This window comes from Rhinolophus ferrumequinum, chromosome 8 (genome assembly GCF_004115265.2).
Source record: "Rhinolophus ferrumequinum isolate MPI-CBG mRhiFer1 chromosome 8, mRhiFer1_v1.p, whole genome shotgun sequence".
In the NCBI taxonomy this organism is placed as follows: domain Eukaryota; kingdom Metazoa; phylum Chordata; class Mammalia; order Chiroptera; family Rhinolophidae; genus Rhinolophus; species Rhinolophus ferrumequinum.
This window is the reverse complement of record NC_046291.1, coordinates 11001643-11014938: the sequence shown is the minus strand read 5'-3', so window position 1 is coordinate 11014938 and position 13296 is coordinate 11001643.

Sequence of the window (13296 nt, the reverse complement as noted above, 5' to 3'; positions counted from 1 at the left end):
CAATGATGCTTATTTTTTTATCATCGACATAATTCGAGGTATAATTTGTATAAAATAAAATTTCAGTGTGAAATGTACACGTTGGCGACTTTTTAAACTTCTTCTATTTTGAAATAAATATAGACACACAGGAAGTGGCAAAGATAGCAGAGTTTCCCATTTACCCTTCACCCAGGTTTCCTCAATAGTTACATCTTACAGAATTGTAGTGTAACACCCAAACCAGGGAATTGATGTCAGTATGAAGGGTGTGTATAGTTTTATGTCACTTTATCACATGATCAGGAGATTACAAAGTTATGTAGATTTGTGTGGCCACCATCACAATCAAGATACAGAACTATAGAACTTTGGTGCAGTCAGTCAGGTGTGAGCTACGGTTGAGAGAAGGTGTGCTTTAAAGTATGCCGTAAATCATCCTCCATCATGACAGTGCTCCATGTCACACATCGTTTCTGGTATATGGCAATTTCTGTCAAATAAAAACATTGCGGGTGTGTCCTCATCCACCTTATTCACTGGACCTGGAACCATGTGACTTCTGGCACTTCCCCAGAGTCAAATGACCATGAAAGGTAAATGTTTTGAATTGATTCAGGACATTGAGGCAGCCACGATAGCACAACTAAAGACACTCCTCATGAAAGACGACTTCCAGAACTGTTTCAGAGAGTGGCAAGAACGATGGGATAAGTGTGCTCAAGATGAAGGGCAGTATTCTGAGGGGGATTAATAGCAATGTGTCTTTTACCATAATTATTTTTTTATTTAAACATTTATCATATTTTTATCACACCTTGCATGCTATCACCACAAAGATAGCCCGCATGCTTCCCCTTTATAGTCACAACCATTCCCATCCTTCAATCACCTTAATGCCTGACAATCACTAATCTGTTACTTGTCTATAGTTTTGTGATTTCCAGAATGTTCCATAAATGTAATCATACATAATAGAGAGGCCAGGAAAACACAAATACAAAATTGGGAGTAATGAAATTAGAAAGGAATAGTAAACTAACCTTAGTGAATGTAACATAATCACTACGATTAAGCTTCAGAACTGGCTCTGAAATCCCTGGCATCCAGGGTAAAAAAGAGAATGTGATAAATGGCATAGTTCTCATTATTAGAAAACGGGAAGCCTGCCAGTTCTTAAATGGATAGAACTTTTCTGCTGGTGCTAAATCTAAAAGAAATAACTTATAGACCATATTGATGTAATGGATAACATTCTCAGCAATATTTCTATAGCAAACGCAAACCCGGATTTTCTTTAGCTGGCTACTTTTCACTGTGACTATCAGTCACAAAGCCAACAGCAAACTATTAAAGTTCAACTCCATAAAGTCAACCAACAAGATATATCGTGTAGCTAGCATTTCAATACAGATTAAAGAAGGCTGGGGATGAGGAGGCTTCTATGGTTGGTATTAGTGTGACTCAACATCTATTTCTGGTTCTTCTTCTTTTTATCCTCCTAATGAATAAATGTGTCCATGTGACCAGTTATGGCCAATGAGTTGTGAGTATGGCAGACTGTATTCTCAAAAGAAGGATCTTCCTAAAATATGCTACTGACATTCCTCTATCTGGAGGTTGGGTCTTGCTTTCCTCTCCTTAAACGATATGGGTGAGCTTTACAGAAGTGATGCTGTTAGCCTCTGCCTGGCCCTCAGTCTCATCTCTTCTCTTCCTAGAATCTTGTTGAGTTGATTATATCAAATATTTTGTGTGAAACTAATTGCTTCATACACCTAGTAGTAATCGTCAACAGAGAGATGCACTAGTGTTCCTGGGATTTGTTTTTAAGCTGTGAATAACAAATACTCTGCACAAATACCATGTGGAGCAGTCAACATAACTGTGACTCTTTTTAACCTTTTAAATGTAAGCTACTTTAAGATTTACAGAGATCTCTATTAGTACTGGCATTTCTTTTATTCATCTAAAATATAAGTTCTCGATTGAACCTTGCCTCTATAAATGCTTCAAAAATCATGATGTGTATAATGAAAGGCAAGCTAGGTTGGAGTCGCTTTCCCTATGTTGAAAAGGGAAAGGATTCCGTTGACATTGAACACTTGGAAAGCACTCGAAAGACTATAGAACCAGTATTTCCATCCCTCTTCAAAATGAGAAGTTACTGACTGGAATCTTCATAGAACTGATGCTAACTTTATCAGTGGTTGATTAGGCAAAATATGAAATACACCTAGCCCTATCATAGGGATAGAAGATGAGGAAAAGAAAACAAAAATTCTGATTTGTATAATATAAAATATCACCATACACTTCACTCATTTATTCATTCACTATCAGCTAGCTAATTCATAGTCAGTTATTGAGGATAACTGTGTAGGGACTATGTTAGCTGCTAGGATTATGAAGACTATTCAGTGTTGGCTCCTGCTTCAAAGAGCTTATGGTCTAAGTAAATATATTATCTAATAATACATGTGATAAATGCTATATTAGGTGCATGATTACAGTGAAGAAGTATATCATATTGAAGGGATATTTTCAATGCCAGTGCATATCTATTTAGCCAGAAAATATTAATATAGCATGAGCACAATTTAGAACAGAAGTGTGTAACTCCAGGAGGAGTGGCAGGTGTACACCTGATGTGAAGATGGCCATATGTGGCTGTCAGAGCCTGATGCTATTTAACACTGGAAACATCACCTTGACCTTCTTTGCTCTAATTCCAAGCTTATCAAGGCACCTTCTCTTTACAGTTCAACTTCCTATGTAGATCTGCTTATGGAAAAGAATGGTGCTGGCCATACTAACAGAAAGATCCCAGTGCTCTTGTATTTCTCATTGTAAATTTGCATTCTTGTGTATATATATTTCAGGAGAGGTTGAACACAGTGTATGCCCCTCCCCTGTTCCTTGCCAGAGAGGCATCCTGTGTTCGTTGCCTGAATTAACCAAGTTTCTTAGATAAAAGCAGAGTTTCAAACCCTGAACCTTGGAGAATTCATCAAAGCAAATGCCACCTTGTTTCCCTGATGACACCTCTGATCGCACAGCATGTCCTCCTTTTTCAGACCTGCCGTTACATGTGATCATCATGAATATTTTACTCATAGTTCCTTTACACTCGCAATTTGAGGTTGTGGTTGAAGTGAGCTGACACCTAGAGCATCCGTGCCCAAGAGCAGTTCTTTCCCAGTGGACCTGGCTCTGCACGTGTCTGTGAACTGGCCTCATCCCAACCGTGAACCCAAATTCAGTCCTTTTCACCCTCACCATGAAGCATCCACTTACAGAAAAATCATCTTCAAGAAATAAAGATTTTAGCAAAGATTTCTTGGGGGAGAGCTGGAAAGTCTGTGTGCAAACCACACAGAAAAAACACTTACTTTTGACTTGTTTATATTTTTTTGTACCCCTCAAACTTCCACTTTGGCTGTGCCCAAAGAGGCCCGTACACCTTCTGACTGTGTGCAGTCCTCTCAATCCCCAGCCTTTGAAAGCCAGCAGTACTGACTCGTGATCCTTCAGCTGCTCCCACGTCTCTGAGATTGTGGGTCCAGTCCACTACCCACCCTGCTTCTCCTTCTGGACCTTTCAGGGTTGCCTAGACCCCTCGGTCTCATTTTGCTGTGCATTCTCTCTCACAACCTGGTTTTGCTTGTATAACTTTGGATATCCTCAACTTATTGTCTGCCTTCCATATCTATCTCCTGAAAAGAGAGGCACTGCAATAGATTATTATTATTATTATTATTATTATTATTATTGCTGCATCACAAATTGCCACAAATGTGGCAGCGTAAAATGACACACATTTATTATCCCACAGTATTGGGTCTAACTTTGGGCATGCCATGTGGGATTCTCTCTCAGGATTTCACTGGGATGAACTGAAGGTATCACCTAGGCTCAGGGTCCTATTGCAAGGTCATTGCCATTAGCAGAATTTGTTTCATTGAAGCTACAGGTTGGAGATTCCATTTTCTGCTCCCGGCAGCTAGAAGGTACCTGCCATCCCTTGCCACATCTCCCCACAGGTAGTTTACAACCTATGTTTGCTTTCTTCCATGCCAGCCAATACATGTCTCTCTGACTACCTCTTCTGCAACCTGGCAGAGAAAAGTCTCTGCTTTTAATAGACGCATGTAATGAGGTCAGGCTCACCTAGATAATCTCCCTATCTCAAGGTCTACTGCTTTAAGACTTTACTTACATCTGTAAAATCCTCTCACTACAGTACCCGGGCTCTATACTAAATTACCTGGGAGAAGGTTTGTGCATCCCTCGCTGGGAATCTTGAAGGGACCATCTTAGAATTCTGCCTTACAGAGTCAAATTTACAGTGAAATGAATAAAGAATAACTTCCAGGTCCCTCATTTGCCTAGCTTTTCCCAGAGCTTTAGGAGAAGTCCTAGCTATGGGTTCATGTGGTTTATGTCTACATAATTTTAGGTTAATTATGTTTATATAATTTTTTGCAAAAGTTATATATTTTGCCCACACTGAATTAAGACAATGGTCAGTTTCCACTCTTAAATTCCCTGTTTTTTACTTGGTCGTGGTATTTTGGAGATCCAGCTAAGGGAAAGCAGAATTAGAGATACTTTTAATTTCTGTGTAGTGGGGTACATTTATGTGGTGTCCAGTCACTTCTGTGCACTAGGTTGGACAGCTTCCAGGAATACTCCTACTGTTTGGCTTGTCCCACACCTGTGTACATAACATAAAGATATATAGCAGGGTAGTATTGCATTAGGAATGGAATAATGGGACCCAATACTGGAAATATGTGAGAAGAGACGAAGGAAAAGTGATTTTAAAATACATGCAGCTGGAAGCTAGTGAGTGGAAAATACTTCACAAAATTAGAATTGTAAAATTACAAGCAGAAAAGTTGTTGCTCATCAAAGCCTAGTTGAGAGCGAAGTTTTCTACTTTTAGGACTATTCTTAGTAAGGCAGCATATTCAATTAAAAATCCATGATATAATTTTAATGGAAATGGAATATTAAATAAAGCTCTAACACACCATTTTCCTTCCAATTTCGAATGATGTTTAAGAAAATTTTATGGAGAAATTACAGACATTTGGCTTAAATATGTATTTTCTTTGTCAAATTTAAATTTGTAGATTAAAGAGTTGAAGGAAAATTTAGATAAAATTAATGAAATAAAAAGTGTGATAAAGATGAGCTACAAAATCAACAGAAATATTTCTTATTTTGAGAATGAATTTATACCCAAACATACACAGATTATACCAATAATTCATTAAAAGGAAGAGATGCACTTTTAACAGGATTAGTTAATATCTTCTTGGAATTTTTGATAGCCTAATTAACGAAGAGAAGTATAAATACTGGGAAAAGATTTAAACTTCTTGCTGATTTTATACAAACTTCTGTCATGGATGAATGATACTATAACAAGCACAAAAGAAATTTGCATTGGACACTGCAGAGGAAAACTTGAAAATCCCTGAATTCTTACAGCTATGACAGAAACTTGATAGAGGTCTGTCCAAATCTGATAACATTTTTTAAAACTTGCATGACATTAATAATTAAAAATAGAAACAAAATTTGACCATTTATGAAAATTACTGGATTTTTTCCTATTTTCCTTCTAGAAAATGATATCTCACATTTGTCTTATGAAGAGGTGATCAAAGAGTTATGCCGCCAATGCAGTGAAACACTGAATGAGAACTCCATTAGACATTTCAGTTCTTTTCCACATCCCTCTGACAACTGGAGTTCCTCTCTTTTGAACTCTTGTGTTAGCTTCCCAGGTCTGTGGTAATATTTTACTGCCTTCTCGGAGCTGTACTGGAAATGGATAAGCTTCATTATTTTGTATCATCCTCTGGAAAGCGTGGCCATTTGGATTTCTTTCTTTTTATCTGATCCCTTCTTTCCTAGGAGGATCAGTGCCAATTGACTGACTCTTTTTCCCAGCTTTCCCAGAATTCCAGCAAATCACGTATTTTCCGTATTGTCAGACATGTATCCAGAGAAAATGTCAGTCTAGCCACTGCTATAAAAACGGACACAAGTCCAAATGCACCAAAGTCCCAGTGCAATTAATTTCATCTTAGCCTCTTCATACACACCCAACCCAAAATTATTATACCTTTACTAATTCTTTCTAGGGGCCACCAATTTTTCTTTTCTGTATTGTCCTAGATGGAATTAAACTTCTCTATATTTTATAAAGCTTTGCTATGTCATCAAATTTTTTTTATTAGTTTCAGGTGCACAAAACAAAGTAATACTTAGACGTTTATTATTTATATCCCTCACACTCTGTCAACACCCCTTCCCCCATCCACTACCCCTCTGACATCGCACAGAGCCATTACATTTCCACTGTCTCTATTCCTAATGCTGTACTCCGCTTCTTGTAAGTATATACATACATAGATATATAAACTTGTAATTGACATTCATTATTGTTCAACTTCAGCTTCAGGTGTACAGTGATGTCATCAAATTTTAAAAGGGCTTTTTTGACCACTTATCTAATACCGATAGCCTCAAATATTATATTCAGGTTTGTATGGAGACTTCCTCATACAAAAGCTCACTAATTGTCATCAGCCAATGGACACTCCAGAAGGTATTTAACCAATATATTTTTTTCTAGGGAACTGAATTATTTTAAGAATTATTTTTCTTGTCAACTGTCGTGTAATCAAATGCCTTGCATGTGTTCAGGGTAAGCAGTAAAAGAATACAGAGTATAAGAATGGTGAGAAAACAACCACCTTAATTATACCCAGCACTTAAGAATCTATACATTTATTTATTACTCAAGTTCACCTTCCCCCTTCTTGATTTTAGAAAGCATTACTCCATGTTATAGTTTGCCATGATTCAGAATCAGAATCTTGCTTGACTGAGCTGTCACTACCTGTCTTGGTTTGCCACCTTCCAGAATCAAAACACTGTTAAAGTGTGCAGACTTCCCGCTGTTGACTGAAACGACTTTCTTGTTAACCGTGGCAAAATGTCCAGCTCTGAAAATACTCTTCTGAGAACCCCCATGAACTCACCGCAACTCCCATATAATGCACGTTTAGAAGGATTTCTGTGAGTCTTTTAAAACGTGTGGTTTATCACAAATTGCCAAAAACTGGCCTGCAGTGCTGTTTATCAGCACTAAATTATTTCAAGCGCTCTTCTTGTTAAAGTTTTTAATGTTCAGTTTGATTCCTTATGCTAATGTTACATTTATCACTGGTATTTCTGCTCCCATGAAACAAAACGCATTCATAAAATCTGGATTTTGCACAAAGGTCGCTTTTTCTTCAACATTGCATTTAAATTGATTCATTCTAAGTATGTCCTCTATATTCCTATAAATCTGATACAGAGACTGTTTGGATGGATCAGTCACTGAAATGAATCAGATAATGCATTACACATTAAGGCAAAGTAAATTTAACCTACCGCTAGTAAAAATGGATTTAGATGTGTGCGGTTTTTGTACAACTTGCAATCTGTTGTGTTTGATCTCCTCTTTGGAGGCGGGGGTAGACGTAGTCCATGCACAAACACCCTAAATGAATATATGTTTGTGCAAGCAAATAAATGATCCTTTTCTCTTTCAGCGGCTCCTAACCCCACCTCTGATTCCAAACAAGGCCACCAGCTCTGGGTGGAGGTCGCCTAGACTACAAGGCACAACTCTTCTACATATAATTCTAAAAGAGGTATTTATTGTATAATTTTAGTTGAGAGACAAAATGCACAGTTGATCTCTATTATTTATTTCCATCATGTAAGGGGATTTTGTATTCAAATAAAGGACTTTGGATACTTTTGAATACTAAATGTATAGTTCTTTTGAATATTAAGCATATCCTCAATAGGAGCTATATTACCAAGATACAAGTCTTCTTAAATACAGAATTCTAGAACTGTGTCTAGGTTAAAATGAATAGATGGCTCAACCATTTGGACTGACTGAAGAGGTGTGTTCAATTCAATAGCTGAACTAGTCAAAGCGAAGTTCTAGAAAAAGGAGTTGTAGACAATTGAGTCAAAAATAGTTGAACTGTTTAAGTATGTGAACTTGAACTCTCCATGAAGCAGAGAGCAGAATAACCTTGGGAATTAAATCATAGCATCTTGATTGTATAGTTTTTGGCATACTTCTTTACATACTCCATAAAATTCATTCACACAGTTCTTTTATACAGTCATGCATGCTTAATGACAGGGATGTGTTCTGAGAAATGTATCCTTAGAAATGTGACTATTTCGTCATTCTGTGAACATCATAGAGGGGACAGCCTAGGCTGGACGGTATAGCCTATTGCTCTTAGGCTACAAACTTGTACAGCATATTACTATACTGAATACTGATGGCAATTGTAGCACAGTGGTAAGTATTTGCTTATCTAAACATATTTAAACATAGAAAAGGTACAGTAAAAACACTGTATCTTCGCTTTTTAAGAAAAAACAAATATGTCCAGGGCAATTTGCTTTTACATTCTTCTGATGTTAGGTCTTTTAGGGTAAAAGATGTTTTCCCCCTTCGCTCATGTTTTTATGGCTGTTTCTATCAAACTATCTGTCATTAAATCCATAGTTAGAAGAATCTTTGGCAATAGAAAACTGTGAAACACAGACTATAATAATTCTATGTCTGGAGTCCAGGAAACTGGCAAATCGAACAACATTTATAATGGTCAGTTGTGTTGATGAGCCCATTCCTTTAATCATAATTTACTTGATATCACTGTTTATTTTCCCCCAATGAGCTAAACTCCAAAAAATGGACTATAACATCTGAGTTCATGGAAAGAAAATAGGTTAGGTAGCACATGGTTAGTATCTTAAAAATCATTGTTAAAGTTTAATTCTTCTCTAATCTTTATCCCAATTTCCAAAAGAAGTTTCAAACGGAAGACTTGTCTATAACACTTTCAATGGACGGATCTTTATTTTGTCAACAACTATTCAGTGCCTCTCCGGTGCCAGACTCCATGCAAGATACTTAAAATGTACATGGAAAGAGAAAATATGATGCTTTCTATCACGTAACTGAGTCTAAAGGAAGACAGCATAAAACTGATTTATGGAAAAGGCGAGAGGAGAGTAGCTGGTCCATACTTGTAATACTGTGAATGCCCACAAAATTATTTTCATAGCTCAATATAAATCAGGCAAAATGCTGAGAATTTAATGTTAACTCTCAGCTCATCTCTAAATACTAAGTGTAACCTGGTACAGAGACTATGCATATGTACAGGAAGACAAGAGTAGGGTAACGTAATACTATTAGGTTGGTGCAAAAGCAATTGTGGTTTTTGTAATTATTTTTAACTTTTTAAACCGCAATTACTTTTGCACCAACCTAATTATATACAACTTGGTGGAATTTTTTTTTTACACGATATTATTAAAGTTCAAGTTCAATTATGTGGACATTGACAAGAGGCTATAAATGAGGGAAAATCAGTATTGCACAGGAAACCATTTGTAGTATAAAAATATCACCCAGATCTACTTATTACATTTTTAATTTTCTTTTTTGGACCATGCGACTTCTAACAATTGGACTGGTAGTTAAAAAAAAAAAAATCAACAGAATGCACACATCAAAGTGAACTATATTTACTGGAGTGCAATTTTGTCAGTATGTCTACATTTGCTGCTAGTGTAAAAAACGTTTTGGAAATCTGTTTGGGGAAGGTGTCCACAGTCTGCAGCATGCTCTTCTAAGAAATCCTGATGATGGCAAACGAAACCAGCTGGCTAAAGGTGAGCTCCGTCAGTTCCCACACAGGCAAGAAAATATTGAGTATGCATTGTACATCTGTCTTTCTCAATGGACTTTTGGTTTACAAAGTGAAGGCACCATGTTTTATTAACTTCAGTGTTCCTGACACAGTTGTTGGTAAATAGTAGACATGCCATAAATAATTGTTGAATTCAATGTTCTTAATTATAATAAGATCATGGTTAATAGCCCTAATGATTTGAAATGACCCAAAATGGTTCTCTGGCTATTTGCAAATATGCAGGAGGTGATTTTTTTCCCCCATGCATGCCATTTCCATGTATAATACATATCATAATGTACTATACATTTTGGTAGAATACTATTTTCTGACCCCCATTCTCTCCTTGCAGTGCAATAATCTTATGGGGATTATTCATGATTGATAGTTGGATTCATTTGCCAACTAGATACCTGGATCCAAATGAATGATTTAATATTTCAACCCCTTAAAAACGTAATGAAAAATCTGTCATGGATAATAAGTTGCAATGAAGTGCTTGAACATCTTAAATGACAGGCTCTCTGTGATTTCAAATTCCAGTTTTTCTGGATTTGTGTTATATAGTTAACTAAGCTAAGGATCATGCATGTTAAGAAAAATGTAATAATCTTAATAAATATCATAATTAGCATAAGCAACTAAAGCCATCACTTAGTTTTATGTTAAAATACTAAAATAATTTTTTTCAAAAATCATTACACTAGAAACCATGAGGTACAATTTGCAGTTTTCTTCTATCAGCTGATTTTTCATCTCCTTTTATCAGTTTATTTACTTTGTTTTTTTGTGGATTTGGCTTTTTTATATTAGCCTAAAATGATATAACACTTTGAACAAACCTAGAATGTTAGGGCAAATTAACTCGACAAGCTTTATTATCAATTGGTTATTTTTTTGGGTGATCTTAAAAACATAAAATCATCAATCACAAAAGTTGCTCACTTTTCTTTAAAGAATTAGAATGCTTTCCTCGATGTGTTACTGATAAATGTGATTTTCCACTTCCGGAAAGTTTCCCCCCCCCGCCCCCAGTCTGTATTTTATGTGGCTGTTTGTTACTGAGACAAACAGAATGGCTAAATCAATACAAATGGCCCTTGAGGCCTAGAGAGACCACAAGAAAGTGTAGCATCATTAAACTAAATTACAGACAAGCACTTAAGGAGACAAATAAGCGTTTTGTTACCATAAGTCCTCATTTTCTTTTTTATTTTTTTTTTATGGTGATGATGATTGGAAATGTTTACAAAACATGCATGGTACCAGGAACAAGGCTTCTGTGGTAGGGTACTAATAGGTATAACTTAGTTGCTATGGCTGTTTTAATCAGATAGAAAAATACAACCAAGAGGCAGTATTCTAATAGTGATTTTTCTAAGCCCCGATATCTGCCTGGTATTAGGAAAAACATAATATAATTCAGAAGAGGTAATAATCAGTGAGATGAGAGTAAGAAGAGTAATGGAGGCTAGCTAGAGAGCACGCCTATGAATGTACATACATGTGCCATGAATTGAGCTAGGAGAAGATAGGCACTAAATGGGGTAAAAATAAAATAATGCTAGAACACAGTCTCAATATGGGTTCCCCTTCCTGTTCTCTAGGAAAACGCTCCCTGAAGCCCAGGTTTATTTCATCCATGCCCCTACAGCAGATGAAAACAAAGAGGGATTAAATTTAATAGTCTACAATTAGCATAAAGGTCCAGGAAATGATCTTTTTAAGAAACATTTTGGGAAAATACACATCAAGAGGAGGAAGAATATATTGTTTAGGGTATGCTATACTCAGAAGAGCTCACGGCACTGGTCCTGAGCAATCCAGGATGTATGACACGTGTAGCAGGTCCTCGAATAACATCATTTTGTTCAATGTCGTTTTATTATAATGTTGATGAGATACTGTGGGAACTTAACTTATGTCAATTAGCCTGTGGTAAAATTGGTTTCATTGTACTTGTTTTGCTGGAATTCCGAGAACCCATAGACAATATTAAGTGGATACTTACTGTATTCCTGTAAGTGGCAGCGTAGAGCAGTGGTCACGGTGCTGTAGATTGCAATTGCCCCTGGAAACAAAACAAAATAAATCAGTTTAATCAACCTTCTTTTATGATGTATTTAAGTTTAATATTAGAAAATAATGAACTTGCATTATCAAATAATGATGGTATCTGAGGTCCTCTACCCAAAACCTAAATGTAAGTGATGTTTCATACAAAATGTCTTAACATAAATTATTTTCACAACACAGATACACAGATTTGGATTTTAACATAAACCTACTCTGGAAAGTTCAAATTCTTTATAGCTTTTGTGAAAGATAGTAGTCAGCAAAAGGTTATGCTTTTGTGCCCATCCTGGCTACTAGAGTCATGAATTTTGGAGGAATCATTTTATATATATCCTTGTCACTGCCGGTTGTTATTTTGACAGATTAAATGGGAATTGAATAGACAATTTTTACCACACTAAATCAAAAGCATTTTTTTATTAGTTATAGGCAACATTGAGCTACACTTCTGTAAAGCACATAAGAGCGGTTTACGACTTTTGGAGAAAAAATATATTCCATGGGCTTACTGAAAATTTGTCTTCAACATAGCAATACTATTATTTATGAAAAAAGATAAAATGTAAAGAAACTAAAACAAAGATCAATAATTTTTATTTGTCCTTTGACAGCTGTGGTGGGGATCTCTAGTGCCCACACATAATGCATTTCTACACTCTTTTCAGGTTTCTGGAAGGATTAGATTTTATTATCTTGTGACTAGGCATCACTGTGCAACTGATTCTGGTTAAGGACTTGTGACCAGAAATGTCATGGGTCACTTACAGGCTAAAACATTTAATTGCTGGTATGAAGACCCCAGCAACTTTCCCTCTTCTATGATGTCATGGAGGAAGACTCATATGGTGAGACAACAATTTGAAGGATCATGGATCAAAAATCACTACTTGATGGACAGTTCCTAAGAGATGCATGGGGGACTGACCACGAGCAAGATATAAACCTTTGGGGTTTTAAGTCACTAAGATTTTTAGATTGGCATGAATAGATTTAGAATAGATTTTAGAATAGACTAATAAGTCCAATTTTACATAGCACTGTTTGCTTCATGATATTTCCATATAAAGGCCAATGTAAAAGTATTTGTGTTTTCAAATGGTATTAAATTTAGTTCACCAATGCTTATTAGAAGCTGAGGCAAGACTAAATAATAAAAGTGAACAACATGACCAAAGCTAGTCAAAATAAGAGTCTCATCTTGATGCAACAATTTGGAATATAAAAGGATGGTGCCAGACAGTTAGTACTTCAAATATTGTGTTGGAAGCTATCTTTCTCTTAGAAAATAATCTTCTACCCATATAAACAGGCCTTTTGTGAGCAGTACACTTTACTATGTCAATATTCTATAGCAGCCAGCATCTCTGATTTACAGGGTATTATAGTTGGCGGAGGGATATGAAGAGAACCCCTGGGGTAATGTTTGGGTGTCTTATTTCCG